Raw genomic sequence first — 16277 nt, 5'->3', positions numbered from 1 at the left:
TGTATACACTGGCATGTACAAACACTACCTTTCCTGTGCTTCCTTTCCGCATGGAGAACAGGTCCATGCACACAACCTTTCCTGATGTGACAGAGTATTTATTTCTTTAAGTATTAAAGCGCATATAAAAAGTGGTCAAGGAAATATTAGAACATAATTAATAATAATAATCATGTCTGTGATGCCAACTGCAGTTTTCTGAAGGAATGTTTAGAAGCCAGAGGTTGGGTTTTCTGCTTACCACCATTTGAAGCAAGAAAGAACACATTTGGGTTGAGCCATTCAGTTTGTATACATGGATTCTAGTTGCCCAGTTGTGACTGCATATTTTTGTCCCCGTTTGTGTGGTATTTTGGTGCCCAGCACACGGTGCACAGGTGGGCGGATAGACACAAACAGGTGGGAGGTATATTCAAATGAAGCAGTGCAAAGCAAGAGAAGCTGAGAGCAGACCTCTCAGAATCACAACTGTTTCTTGTGGAACATCAGTAAAATGCTGATCTGATTTTGTCACTGAGAGCAAACAAACTTAAATGGAGCAATTGTGCTGCAATAATAGAATAATGCTCATAATGCAGATAACCTATTATTGTATGTTCAATTAAACACTCCCCAGCCAGTAGATGTGTTTAAATTGGCAACAAAAATAACGTTTAATGTGGTTAAAGCAGGAAAGTCAGTAAATCGGTCTACATTGATCTATAAATTAACATAGTTGATTCTTACAGTATCTCCTGTCCACAGCTGCTTTATGCTGTATGAAAAGCTTCTCCTTCAGTTCATTAAATCCTTGCAGCATCTGAAGGCAGCAGGACTGATATGTTGATAAATCTGCAGCCTCTGATTGCCTCTGAAGTGCTGCACTAGAGCGCGGTGCCATTATGCATAGTCTGTGTTTACCTTAATTAAATCACATGCAAATAACACCAGAATAACTACGCACACATCTCTACACACATCTGGTTGGTTATAACTTTGTATTTTTTTTTTTAATGCAATCATATGAACAGCTTCAGCAACATTTTTATTGTTTATTTCTATCATCTTTCAACTATAGTTAACTGTTAAAAATCCACACCATCTGCCTATGATCTATATTCACCTTCACCCAGCCCTTTTGTACATTTTTCTGCTGCACACATATGAACCAAAATAGCAGGTTTGCTTGGAGATGCCCTTTATCTTTACATTTCATTACATTCATCTGGTAGACAGCTTTGTCTGACTGTTTTGACAGATTTGTGATTTTTGTGATACTGGGCTATATAATGTTAAACACTGGCCAATATGCTTAGTCCCCTCTCTCTTCTTCTCAGCAGACATTCACCCTGCAGCACCTTTTTTGCTTTTGAACTTCCACATCCCACACATGCATGCATGTTTTCAATTCTGATGTTACTGGCCTACACACACTATCGTTTGTTTGTGTTTGTGATTTTACTTTTTAATAAATGACTTAGGTTTGAAGTATAACTTCTGTATGAACTCCCTCCTTGTGACCCTCCTCCCTCCAGTGCGACACCAGTAGTGGCAGAAAAAAAATGGCAGAAAAAAAATGGAGAAGAAAATATGAAGGTAATTATTTTTTGTTTATTTACAAACAGTAGTACTTGGACTATAAAAGAATGATAAAAATACATGATGTAAACAACAAAAAGACTGGGCTGCTAAGTCAAACAATATTTAAGAGTTTCCCTCATCCTGACATGTGACACTGTGGCCTCAAGTGACAATTACAGAATAACAGCGTATTGAGTTGAGAGGGAAGCTGTGTCCAAAATCACTTTATTTACTTTCAGCCATTTTGTTGAGTTGTTAAAATTATCAGTATAAAGTTTATGCACTAAACAGTCCCTCCAAATATGTCCACAATGGACGGAAATAGTAGTGTCCATAGCATGTGCACCACTTAAAGTGCTTTTGATAGCTGTGAAAATTACAATTATGTTCCATTACAACATTCCAATGATGACACAAAATGATTATGATATATAAGTGTCTGTAATATCAATTTATTACTTACTATTGTGTAAAGTCATGAGTGTTATTTATTATAATGAATGAGGGAGTGACCACAGTTCTGTGATAAATGGATTAGTGTAAAATGGCAGCACCGGAGAGAAGTAATTTCTCTTCTGAGGGACTTAAAATAAAACCTGATGTTTACAGTTAATATTTTAAACCACTGAGACTTGAATGGCATAGTATTCAGGATCATAGTAATTTTGATCCCTAGATGTAATCCACTCTTCCCACCGGTCCTGGTATTCTCTGTCTCTCTTCAAACCCTGTATGTTTGCAGCTATCACACTCTGCTGATCTGGAGAGGTAACACTCCCCATCATCCTGGTATATAGCTGTGGATCAACTGTTGGTGGAGGGCGTGGCTTCTCCTTGACTACAAGGAAAATTGGAAACACAAACAACAACATGTCATTAAAAATACTTTATTCCTGTGTAGTAAGCAGGGATATTTGACTGACCTGTGTAACTGTGTAGGCACTCAGATTGGTACAGCAGACTGCACTTAAAAGACACTTGAAACTTTGCAAGCCTACAGTCACATCCCAACCACTTTAACACTGTTTCAAGTGACTCTCTACTGTGACAACAGTAAAGTGTACTGAGAGGCAGATTTCATGGCCTTTTTGTGCTGCATTTCAGGCACATCACACAACTACAGATGCATGTAGAGTGCAGATATTCTGTGTGGTACTCAGCTTTATGCCTACATATTTATTTATTTTAAAGTACGTTGTGTAGTAAAGAGACTGTACTTTCAATGTATTCTGTACTCAGAAAACATGCTTGTTAATACACAGAATTTGACTTAATTAATTTTTGTCATGTGTTTTTTCTATGAGTTTTAAGAGTGATAATAAAAATAAGAAGTCTTACCACATTTAAGCAGAAATATCATTCCATAAGAAATCAGAATGATCATAGAAACCACAGAGCAGTGTGCAGTTATTACAATAAGAATATCCCATTTGTGTAAGTCATAAACAAGGTGTCTGCCATCAAGGGTACTCCCATCTGAAAAGAAAGAAGATTCTGAAAACTCATTTTGACCACTGAAGTTAGCCACCATGTCAATGTAGGTATTTACAATCCTTAAAAGTGAGATTAAGAGAACTTTAATGCCAAAAGTCATACACAATACCAGAACAGAGAGTTTGAGGGGAATTCACTTTAAAAAAAAATACAACAAATACAGTGTGTATATATTCCCCCCACACCATCACCAGTTACATCATAAATTGTTGGTTTCACATAGCATCATGTAAATCTATGTTTTGATTTTTCTCAAAATACCATCTAAAGTATTTACATTTTTTGGAATTCTGTGATTAATTTGAGATTGAACAGATTGAACACATCAGGAGAGAAATTACTATCCCCTTCTATCCTACACTCCATTTACATGTTTATTATCATTCCAAATCACATGTTCCAGATCCTATTCCAGGCAACTGCATAAAGGAACAGTTCACTTTGCTGAGAAGTCCTATTCTCAGGATCATCAACAAGTCTAATTTTTCTGGTATCTCATACTGAAAAGACTGATCCACACACTAAGCAATTCCCCATATCCCCTTCAGTTTGGACATGAAGGGGAGACTGGAAATCAGTCGATAAATCAGATATGAGCTGAAGATATGAACCAGGCAGCAGCAGCTTCTGACAAAACACAAAGTGTATATACAATAAAGCTGTTTCCTCCTAAGGTTAAATGCTTAGAAGGATATAGCATTTGAACTTGGAACACTTTTTCTGTGTGTACATGCTTCCAGTTGATCACAATGTCAGAAAAATACAGCATATATTTTCATTCATTGCTATGCTGACAACAAATCTATCTTTCTTAGAGCTATATAGTAAAGAATTTGAGATCAGTTTTGATTGCTCTTTTACCTTATAGCCACATATCCAGTATGTTACACAATCTTATGTTACAAAAACTTTTGTCATTTACAGAGCATAACTATAAAATCATTAATCATGATACTCATCATCTTCCATAGCATACTGATAGAGGGAGCTGATAGTTATCTCACCCAAAACCTTTAAAGAAAAATCACTTCAGAACCTTTATAATGGACTCTTGTAAACCATTATTTTTAAGAGGTCTAACCAGATCTATATTTGATTAATTACCAGTTTATTAGATGCACCTGTAGAATCTATGGCAATTCAATCCAACTGCAATAAATCTAACTTTTGTATGAGTTTTAATAAAGTAGAGAGTATAGTTTTTGCTAACAGTATATGGCTGGTGATATGGTGTATATAAAGTAGGTAGAGTATACTTTTACTTATATATTGCCATTTGTGAAGCCTTAGTATCGGTGCTGAATTACCAGCCTAGCATCCAAAGAAGCATATTTGTATTTAGCTGTGTTCAGACAGAACACAAAGCAGATTTTTGTGCAACTTTGAGCTTGTGTTTATTTGCCCCAAACATCCAAAATTATGTGTATTCGCACTCACTCACACTGCCTGGGGCAAATTCTCATCTACTTGTGTCTTTGCATTGACTTTGTATCTAATTGTGCTGCACTTAAAATTTGCTGCACATTCAGTCTGAACACACAGTTAGATGGCACAGCTCACAATTTACATCCAGTACCAATGTTCAGTGCCAGTGCAAGATGTAATGGTCCTTTAAGTAGCGATGGAAATGGGGCCTAAGTTTGCGTCCCGTCATGGACCACGTTCAATGTTTGCTTTTTTATAGCATAACCATGAGCTCTCCCTAATCTTAATCTTATTTTAGTTGCCTAACCCTAACCATATCTTAACCATAGTTTACATGCCATAATCTTTCCCTAACCTAAACCATAGGCTATTATGCCATGCACAGATACCGGTAAAAAAACAAAACAAACAAACAAAAAAACGAAGGCACTGAATGCTGGCATGTTGTAACTGAACATAATCCAGGGTTTTGCATATTTGTTCAATATCAATGTTTTATCAGTCATTAGCACATTTTTAAAATGTTAAAAGGTCTTACCCCAAAAGACAGTGATGTTGTCACTTCCAGTTTGTACTGTGCAGCCGTAGGTGTTGGTGTTTCGGCTCAGTGAGATCCCAGCTGTCAGTCTAATGATCACTGATCCATTTCCAGAAGGCAGTGGTCCAGTCACTGTGATCCAACTGGCCCTGGAAACCCCGTCTCCAATCAGATGCACCGAGCTCACTGATTTGTCGATACTCGTCACGTGACATCTCAGTAGTACCTGGTCTGTGTTAGCAGTGGGCTTTGCAAAAACACGCAGTTCTGGGGGGAATAAAACAATACATCAGCATTATATTTCATTAAAGAAGTGTGTGTGTGTGTGTGTGTGTGTGTGTGTGTGTGTGTGTGTGTGTGTGTGTACAATACGTCCCTCAAACCAAACAACAAAAAGACCCATAAAAGCATTTTCTAGTCTGACACACCTCATCAAGGTTCACTTAGGTTTAGACAAAAAAAATGACTTCAGGTCAGAATTAGGGTTAGGGTTAGGGTTAATCCCAAGGATGTTGGGGTTTCCATATGAAACAAAGCACATATACTTTTTAATGATAAAAACACCTAAGTGAAACTCAGAGTCAGATCTGACACAACAATAAGAAGCTAAGCTAGTAGAAAACAAGTGGAAGAAGCAGAAATAATCTGCTACAGTCCGAGAAGTTATATCTGACGGTGGACCATGCTGAAGTTTTATGGATTATCCAAGGTGCACAAAATTGAGTTACCTATCCACTGTCTCCAGCATTGATAGCATCATTTATCAGTCAGCTAAAAGCCTTGCTAGTGTCATTGGGCCCTTGGTGGGATGAACAGAACATCATGTTAAGGATAGTGGGGATTTGTCCAGAAGATCACAGACTTGAAAGTGTTTCCCTCACACAACATGGTATCTCTTGATAACAGTACATTGTTTACCAGCATTTCTCTGAGGAAGTGGTGAAGGTCCCAACCCTTAACTTGGATCAGATCATCAAACTGTTACATTTGTGTCTTGCTTGTCTAGCTCCCTCCATCCCAACAACAATGCAACAGAGGACTGGAGGGGTACGACTGTAGGGGGCGTGGCCTGGTGGCTATGTAGTGTGTAACACGGATGGTAAGGGGACACCGACTAAACACCGCTCAGTGCAGCATGACTTGAGATGTAGCGCTGGCAGTCACAGCTAACAGCCATGAGCAGCTGCTGTCAGACTCTCAGCACAGACACAGTAGCTCTACAATGAGAGGCTCTCCGGTGTGTGTGTGTGTGTGTGTGTGTGTGTGTGTGTGTGTGTGTGTGTGTGTGTGTGTGTGTGTGTCTGTGGGGGAGTGGAAGTATGTCGCCATAGTCCTGCTGTTTATCATGTTAATGTTACCCTTAATATCTTGTGAAGCTCTGAATACAGCACAGTTATGGACAGGAATAAAGGCTTGTGTGGTGTATGACATCACACCAGACCAAAACCACTCAAGAGGTCAAAGGTCATTGACCAGGAGTCAGTGGACGACCAGAGAGAGATCAAGGAGGACATTCACATCTGACACTGGAGACCATGTTTGAACAGAGACAGAGGTTACAATCTCCAACAGTGTCACACTTAGGTCACATGATAACAACTGATCCATCTCCATGACAACTGAGAAAACTCCATCAGCTAAGGAAGAACATGAGATGTGGTTGAAATCTTGGAAAACAGCTTGGAAGTGGACTCCAAACTAAATGTCAAACTACTTTGTTCATCTCTGAATGTTGTGTATGAGTGTTTTCTGATCTCAGCCCCGATCAGCCAGACAACATTGTTTATTTCAGAAATAAAACAGTTTCTGATGTAATTTTGTTGAGGTTTGGTTGAGTTTAGGAACAAAAACTACTTGTTTAGGATCAAGGAAAGATCATGGTTTGGGTTAAAATTGAAAAAGACTACAGCATCTAGAGGGCTTTGTCTCTTGAACATAAACATATGCTGCTCAAACATCTGATGTCTTCATGTCTGTATTTTATCAGGGCAGCTCTAACCTGCTTTTCTGTTTCTGACAAGAAGTATATACATGTGTTTGTGTACGTGTGTATATTTATCTGGACTGCTCCAGCTCTCACCTGTATTTTGCTTTATTGGTCTTAATTTAATCCTCTGAATCATTTCTGGACATTGGTATCTGATGAAGCCTCTAAATACTGAATTCCTTGCTTTTTTCTTGTTCCAGAGATGTTCAACAGTTTTTGCAGAGGCAGACTGGGATGTCCATCTCTGAGATTCAGGGTCAAAGCTTATGAAGTCGCTTCCATTCACTGCCCAGCTTTCAAAAGCAGAGACAGTCCCATTGGTTGACTGGATGCAGCCACGCCGCCGTTGCACGATATCTAGGAAGTATAAGATTCATTAGTTTTTGTTGCACAATATCAGACACCAAAATGTAATCAACATCTCACAGAAAGTTATTTGGAAAACTTACAAACTGAGCTGTTGATGTATTTTGGAATGTCATAGAGTGTTTCTAAAATATCAACAATTGCATTATCACAGCGTGGGGGTAAATGTTTGGATTGCAAGGATTGTTTGAACTCTTCTTTCTTGGTCAGGCTGTCACAGTGAGAGATTGGGGTTCCATCAAATACAGTTAGTTGCTCAGAAAATGGAGTATCTCCAGTCCTAACACGTCCTGTAGACAAGAACACCAGAGAGTGGGAACCTGAAAAAGAAAAGATATTTGAACAATCAAAACTCAGACACCCTGATTATCTGTGTTAAATGCACTGACACGTTTTGATTGAATTCATTCAGTGATGTTTTTAAGGTCTGGACTTTATCTTGAGGCCATGACACTGGACTGAATGTTTACCATTGATCATACTGTACACAGGTTTGTAGTCAACTCTCTGAGGACAGTCCACTGTAGTGTAAGAAAGGAGCAGGACCTCACCAGGAGAGTTGTCTAATCATGTAATGATATAGTGAGCAGATTGTTAAGTAAAAATTGGTAAAATAGTGTAGCTCTGATTGTAAACAAGTTCTTGTGACCTTCCTCCAAATCCATCTAAGCACACAGCACATACTGCTATCACAACAAGAAAAAAACCGCTCTAACTCTGATTTAACTAGTTTAACGAGCCATGTGACCCATCAGAATGATGCTTATCAATCAAAAGAAAATTAAAAATAGTTCTACAGTCAAGACGTGGGTCATTTAACTCAAACAAACTTCTGTAGTTCCATAAAAAAGTATTAAATGTTATGTTGTCTTCACCTCAGTAGGAGTCCAGTAACTTAGTACATGTATATGATGCACTGGCTGTTTGTCAGACTGTACTTTTCTTCCACATTATACTTGACTGTAAGTTGTAATCAGTCTATGATGTAGCCAGTGTTAGACACATAGGCTAATGTTTTGTTTTAATGATGAAGCATAGAAAACGTAGCCCAGTCAGTCACTATTTCACAAATCACCACCCAGGTGTTGCTCAGTTGATACAGGAATGAAATCATGTTACAAAGATGAAACTTTACTGCAGCACCACCTCGCCTTTTTAGCTTATTGGAGGTGTGGAAACTCAACATATGAAAATCTGAGTCTCCACAACTCCACCTTATAAATTTTGAGTAGATAATATGGTTCTGATGTGCAGCCTCTGGTATTCAGTCAGATTTATTTTAAAAAGAAAACAAAGAAAAAAAAGGAAGTTGTGCAACACATTTACTGATGTAGATAAAGAACATTACTGACAGCACTCTTACACTCCACTCCACTGCCGTACTGATCATTTTGCAAAGGTAAAAGACATTAGTCCACCCACCCATCAACCCCCTCTTTTCCTAAAGGGGGCTGAATTGCTGCTGGATATTCAATACATAAACATAAGACAGCAGGATATTGAGATTTTTTCCTTACTTTTCTTTACACCACAGTTAGTTTAGTCTTTAACAGAGCAGAGACAAAAACAATATACTACAGAGGACTGCAACCAAACAGGTTTTCAGAGAAAAGTACATCAGTGGGCAGACTGCCATGATATGTACTGCACTCTGCAGAGCACGAACTCTTTCGATTTGGATGTCTTCATAAGATTCATATCTAGGCCCCAGTCAGACTGTCAACATAATATTTAAAACACACCCGCATGAAGAACACCATATGTGCTCACTGTCATACCACTCTGAACACAGCCAGTCATCTGATCTATGAAGATAATACAGTCCCACATTTAAGTGAAGTGAAGCACTAATTGTACAATTCTGAGCTTAGCTCATACTTGACTTGAGTGTTTACATTTTCTGCTATTTTATACATCTTCTCCACTACATTACAGAGGAAAAATAGTGTACTCTTTACTCAGCTACATTTATTATATAGTTGTAGGCCCTAGTTACCAGTTGTTTTGCAGATTATTATTTTGTATAAAAACATCTGATGACAACAGAGCCATAACATAATGAAACTGATTTCTGCTTCATAATGAGCACCCAGAGATCAAAATGCAGATCAACTTTTAAAATATTTTAAATCCTGCAGTTTACATTCATCTTGATTCTTTGTCAACATATTAATGTCAAACTGTCGATCAGCGGGACAGTCAGCAGGATGCAAGATTGCAGTACCTTCATGCTCATGTTCACATTTACATTTACATTTACATTTTTCATTTACCAGACGCTTTTATCCAAAGTGACATACATATGAGACTGATACAACACAAGCAGGGATCTAGTCAGGAGACAACAACATGAGAAAGTGCCATAAAGCTTAAGTTTGGGCCCAATAGGATGTAGATGCCAACAGGCAGTGTAAAAATAAAATGATTAGAGTGCATATAGTGCATAGAAGTATATTTTTTTGTTTGTTTGGTTTTTTTTTTTTGGTTTTTTTGGGGGGGGGTTTTGTTGTTTTTTTCTCTCCCTACAGTTCATCAAGTGCAGAGGTGTTCGTGAAAGAGCTTGGTCTTTAGTCTTCTCTTAAAGATTGAGAGGGACTCTGCAGATCGAACAGAGTTTGGTAATTCGTTCCCTCACCGAGGAACTACAGAGGAGAAGAGTCTAGCTAGTGACTTACGACCCTGTTGTGGTACCAGGTGCCTTTCATTGGCAGAGCGTAGTGGGCGGGAGGGAGTGTAGACCTGAATGAGGGAGTTCAGGTAGGCAGGAGCCGCTCTAGTTGCTATTTTGTAAGCAAGTGTCAGGGTTTTGAATTTGATGCGGGCAGCAACTGGGAGCCAGTGGAGGGATATCAACAGCAGGGTGACATGTGCTGTTTTGGGCTGATTGAAGACCAGATGCATTGCCGTGTTCTGGATCATCTGCAGAGGTTTAAGTGTACATGCAGGGAAGCCTGCCAGTAAGGAGTTGCAGTAGTCGATGCGTGATATAACGAGAGCCTGTACCAGGAGTTGTGCTGCATGCTCAGACAGGTAGGGTCTGATCTTCCTGATGTTGTACAGGGCGAAGCGACATGATCAAGCGACTGAGGCCACGTGAACCTTAAAGGTTAGTTGGTCATCAATCATGACACCCAAATTTCAGGCAGACTTTGTGGGTATGAGTTGGGTTGATTCGAGCTGGATGCTGATGTTTTGTTGTATGGAAGGACTGGCTGGTATGACAAGGAGCTCGGTCTTAGAGAGATTAAGCTGAAGGTGGCGTTCTTTCATCCATGCTGATATCTCTGCAAGGCATGAAGAGATCCTAGCAGAGACTGAGTGGTCTTCCGGTGGGAATGACAGGAAAGGCTGGGTGTCGTCAGCATAGCAGTGGTATGAGAAACCATGGGAGTGGATGATTGGGCCAAGTAAGGTGGTGTATAATGAGAAAAGGAGGGGACCAAGCACTGACCCTTGGGGAACCCCTGTGGGTAAGCTGTGCAGTTTGGGCATTTCTCCATTCCAAGATACTCTATAATATCTCCCTGACAGGTAGGACATGAACCAGCGGAGGGTGGATCCTTAGATATCAAGCTCAGTGAGTGTGGAGAGGAGGAGTTCATGGTTAACTGTATCAAAGGCAGCTGACAGGTCCAGTAGCAAAAGGGCTGAGGACTGACCAGCATCTCTAGCTGAGCGCAGCAGTAGTGCAGTCTCGGTAGAGTGACCCTGTTTAAAGCTGGACTTTTCACACACTAATAAGAACATTTCTCCATGGTGGACAAAAACTCCACACAGTACTTTTAATTACAGACCAATAATGCAATAATAATTTCCAATAATTTCTTCAGTGTTTCTCTAAAATACTAAATATAATTCTTTTTCATCTGAAACTCTATTCTTGGTGCAGCTCAGGGACCTCCAGCTCATTTATGTCCCTTACTGGATGAATACAGCCCGAGCAGCACAGCACAAGGTAATTTTCATGGCTCATCAAAATGCAACTTCATGCAACAACTTAATGCGATTAAGGCCAGGTCTGTAACAGGCAAATTAAAATGTGGTAAGGTTCTTACTTTCAGCCTTTCAATGTTTAGTTTTAATGTTATGATTAACGAGGGGAATCACATCTCATAAATTAACATCAGAGTCCAACCAGTAATATCATCCACATGTCATTGGATGGATCTGGTGTGATCTGACCTGGGATTTTGCTGAAACATCAATACTTGGTCTGGTCTGTTTTACATACCAGGCTGACAAGCTATTTCCAGGTTTAACAGTCATTCCTCTGTACAGCAGTCATGATACTGTCTGAAGTCCTTGTTCCTGCGTATTTATAGTTTATACTTGATTACAACTGCACCATGAAGTTTCTCATTTGCATGTCGATGTCAATAAATCCAAGAATAACCAAGTTAGTACAGTGTTATCCTTAATGAAACATCTTCCCACCTACTTCCATACAATTCCAAAATAAACCGATAAAGTGCCAAGGATGCTATGTGACATGCAAATTATACACATATCTATTAAATTCACATTCATTTGTGAATTTGCTTTATTGGATGTAGCTACTATTAGGATTCAAGTTATTGCAGCAAAGTAGTTTGATCTCCATACATCAATCACATCTCAGGACTCTCAGCCAAATATGGTTCTCTTGACAAAATGCAACACAGAAAAAGGTAGCATGATAAAGCATTTGCTTTAGTCAAATCAGCAATACCACCATGTAAAAGAAGTCCTGCATTTCTAATTTAAAGATCCTGCTCTGAGATCAGTTTAAGAATTACAATTTCCTCTAAATACAACTTCTACTAAGTCTGAGACAATACAGTCTTGTCTTAAGTCGACTGCTACAGCTCAGTCTTTACACAGTATGCCTCAATTCTGCAGTAGCACTGATGAAATGTCACTCACCACATCCAGCTTTAGGACAGAAAGACAGAGAGAGAAAAGAGTGAATTAAACGTTTAATCCACTTCATCTGCATCCTGTGGCACCATTGTCTTGCTTTTCAAAAAGAGTAAAAGAGCGCAGGAGCAAAAATCAGAGTACGCAGTCAATCTGTCATTTGTTTACCACTGAGTTTAACTGAACAAATAAACAAGGGAGGGAGGAACAGACATGACGTGCTCATGCTGCCACTGTTCAACCTGCTGACAAGCTGGTATGAGGAAATTAAAATATTTTCTCAATACTTGAGCACCTACCAAACTATTACTTTACCCTGTAGGTGTTGAAAGACAGGTTCACAAAGTTCACTTTTTCAAGTCTATCTTAATACAACACAGTACACATGCTCTAATGAGAGATAAAAGTGTTAATGGTCACTGTAATCATCTCTGTCTTAGAAATCCACAGTTCTTGTCAGCAGGACCACCAGGAACCATTATAGTTCAGTCAGGACACTCGCATCATCAAGGTTTTAACCATTTAGTGCAACAACATGCATTTTAGTTTGGCTCTCTTCAGATGATGTTCTGGAACATATCTGATCAAACTTGACACAGACTGTACCTGAGCTCACAAACCCCCCAGCAGAGCCTGAGACACATACCATTTGATGAACATGAATACATTAAAAAGAAACATAGAGAATTCACAAACAACTGAACATTAATACAGGAGGAGACTGGGAGGTGGAGGGAGATCTGAAGCAGGCAGCAGTGTAGCAGCGAAGACATAACTCTGCATTGTTGTATGCAGACTGAATGAGCACCAATTGTGAGAGATAGTTCATGGACATACATAGCTGACTTCAGTGCCTGCCTGAACTACTGCGAGGCTCCATTTTCATTTCCTTTCATTTGCATCACTTCATGGTCAGTATGGACAATCTGTCAGTCTGTCCACCACTTTGGTCCAGAGCAGGATGTCATTCTTCATCATTCCTTACAATCTAGGTGACTAACTGACCTTTCCTATAGCATCACCAGTAGATCAATGTTTCTATTTCTGCAAAACAAATATCAAAATCTTGAAAGTTTATTTTCACAGTCCTTATATTACAAGAGTCTGAGAATCTACAGCCATGCTAACAGCTCTGTGAGGTTGTATTGAGGCACAGTGATGCTTGAACTAACATCTGCATGCCATAACATGTTTGCAATGACAATACTTATCTGCTAGACATGCTGATGTCTAGCAGATAATGTTTATCATGTTTGTCATCTTACTTTAAAGGACAAGTTCACAATGTTTCAAGTCTGTCTCAAAACAACAGTCAGGGGCCCAAATGAACATGTAAACATGTTTTTCTTGCTGTAATCATTCATCCTGTTCATACTGACCATTAGAAGATCCCTTCATAAAGCCACAGTCCTCCTTCTGTGCAAAAATGTACTTAAAAGTTTATCTGAAGCTAATATGAAGCTTCAGCGTCCAAATGAGTCAAATCAAGTAGATATCTTTCACTCTTTTTGTTACTATACTTCCACTACAGCTCAACAGGGAATCACTGTCCGAGGAAACATGAAGAGGGAATCTGATGCTAAAAACACTGTAAATGTGTCAGATATCCACTTGATATGACTAACTCAGACTCAGACTCATATAAGCTTCACATCAACTTTTAAATCCATTTTTGCACAAAATGTTTGGATACACTGTGGATTTTGCCCCAAATCACATTTGAAGAACTTGGAGGTGTGGGCTCATCAGGAGGGGGCTTTAAAGAGACAGGAGCTAAAATTGCCTGTTAGACACAGAGGTGAAACTGAGGGGCTGCATAAAGGGCCAGTATAGGATAAATAAGGAGTTTTTAGAACTGTGAATCATGCAAAGCTACTCTAGTGGAGTCCCAGAATAAAATGTAGAGATGGAAATGAGCATAATAGGTCCCCTTTAAACATGTTCCTTACTTTTCTTTTATGCACCACAGTTAGTTAGAACTTATTCTTAACAGAGCAGAGGCAAAAACAATATATTACAGAGAAAGACTGCAACCAAACAGGTTTTCAGAAAAAAAGCACATCAGTGGGAAGACTGCCATGATATGTACTGCACTCTGCAGAGCACAAACTCTTTCAATTTGGATGTCTTCATATGATTCATATCTAGGCCCCAGTCAGACTGTCAACATAATATTTAAAACACACCCACATGAAGAACACCATATCTGCCCACTGTCATACCACTCTGAACACAGCCAGTCATCTGATCTATGAAGATATGCAGGGTTGGGCCTGGTTATTACATGGATTAGGGGACATTTCCATGTTTTAGTGAAGTGTAGCACAACTACTAACTGCTTTATACATCTTCTCCACTACATTACAGAGGAAAAAAATATTGTACTCTTTACTCAGCTACATTTATTATACAGTTACAGGCACTAGTTACTGGTTATTTTGCAGATTTTATAAACATCTGATGATAACAGTGCCACAACATTATGACACTGATTTCTGCTGCATAATGAGTACTTTACAGCTTTTAAAATATTTTAAATCCTGCATTGTTTACATACATTTTTACCTTTAACTACAGACCAAAATCATTTCTTCAGTGTTTCTCTAAAATACTAGATATAATTCTTTTTCATCTGAAACTCTATTCTTGGTGCAGCTCAGGGGCCTCCAGCTCATTTTTGTCCCTTACTGGATGAATACAGCCTGAGCAGCACAGTAGAAGGTAATTTTCATGGCTTCAGTTGCCAGAAGCTCAAACACACAGATCTCTCCAGAATCACAAAACACTTGTCTGTATATATGCTGAGTTTTGCCTCTTTCATTTTGCTGTACATTTTTTAATCTCCAACAGATTAACAAGTGCATCAAAATGCAACTTCATGCAACAAATTAATGTGATTAAGACCTGGTCTGTAACAGGCAAATTAATATGTGGTAAGTTTCCCGCCATTAATCAATAACATTAGAACATAGGATTTGAAAGGTTCAAAGTACGTTTTGAAAGTGTAAACTGTGGTAAACTGGGCTTGGAAGACACAGATTTATAACACTTTAAGAGTTACATTCAAATATTAATTTCAAATGTTTAAATCCTTTTTTTTCAATCAGAAATCATATGGGAGATGAGTCCTGAGCTCCATTAAATCTGCCAGAACATTTTTACTATTAGCAAAAGTCCAAACTCTGCTTCATCGGGAGGATAAAAATATTTTTCTGTCAAGATGATTATTAAGTTAATTAAGTGACTTTTCTGGTCTTACACTGGTCTGGCCACTTACAATCATGTCTCTAAATATCTGCAGTAATGGCTTTATTCTGCATATTAAAGCATATCCATACTGAACACACACACAATGCTTAAATAAGACCAAAATAAGACAGGCAGTAACACTGGAAACATCTTTTGTTGTTACACGGTTGCTGTGTCATTGCAGATATGCCTCATTACACACACACACACACACACACACACACACACACACACACACACACACACACACAGGAATTTCAGTGTTTCCTCAAACATAAATTCGCTTTAGGAAAGGATGTTGAAGAGGTTAGCTGGTAATGTTCTGCTGATTGTCTTAAGCAGAATTAATTAACTGCTTCTGGAATTCTGCATCATTCTCCAATTAGATCCATACAGTTTGCAAACTTAATTCATTGACTTAGAGCTAATACTCAGTACCAAGCTTGTAAGCAGTCATACAGTATGTACAAGTCCACCACAGTTTTACCCTTTATGGATATAGTGAAGGTGTGTACTTATCATTCGGAGGGCATATCCTTCCATTGACAATACAATACTTGGATTCTTTAAAAATCAATGATTGATTCCCTATGCCTGTTTTCAGAATCCTCCAAAGAGGCTCTCAGGGGCACTTCATCCACTTCTTTTAGATAATCATCAGAAGCAGCTATCCTGCTATTGAAATCTCTGCAACATAAATGGTCTCAACTCCTGAACATATATATATATTTGACTCAGAAGATGATTACAGAAAAACAAAGC

The 16277-nt window shown here is 38.8% G+C and overlaps 1 long non-coding RNA gene across 1 annotated transcript; it reads right to left on the bottom strand.

Moving 5' to 3' along the window:
* Window positions 1–2916: 2916 nt before the first annotated feature.
* On the bottom strand, window positions 2917–7354 carry LOC137200410 (uncharacterized). The gene is made up of 3 exons (XR_010931953.1): window positions 7098–7354; window positions 5018–5284; window positions 2917–3036 (listed from the first exon to the last, which is right to left on the bottom strand). It is a non-coding gene; the product is annotated as an uncharacterized lncRNA (long non-coding RNA).
* Window positions 7355–16277: the final 8923 nt, after the last annotated feature.

Source organism: Thunnus thynnus, chromosome 16, assembly GCF_963924715.1.
Source record: "Thunnus thynnus chromosome 16, fThuThy2.1, whole genome shotgun sequence".
Classification (NCBI taxonomy): Eukaryota; Metazoa; Chordata; class Actinopteri; order Scombriformes; family Scombridae; genus Thunnus; species Thunnus thynnus.
This window is presented reverse-complemented; position numbering and strand designations above follow the sequence as displayed.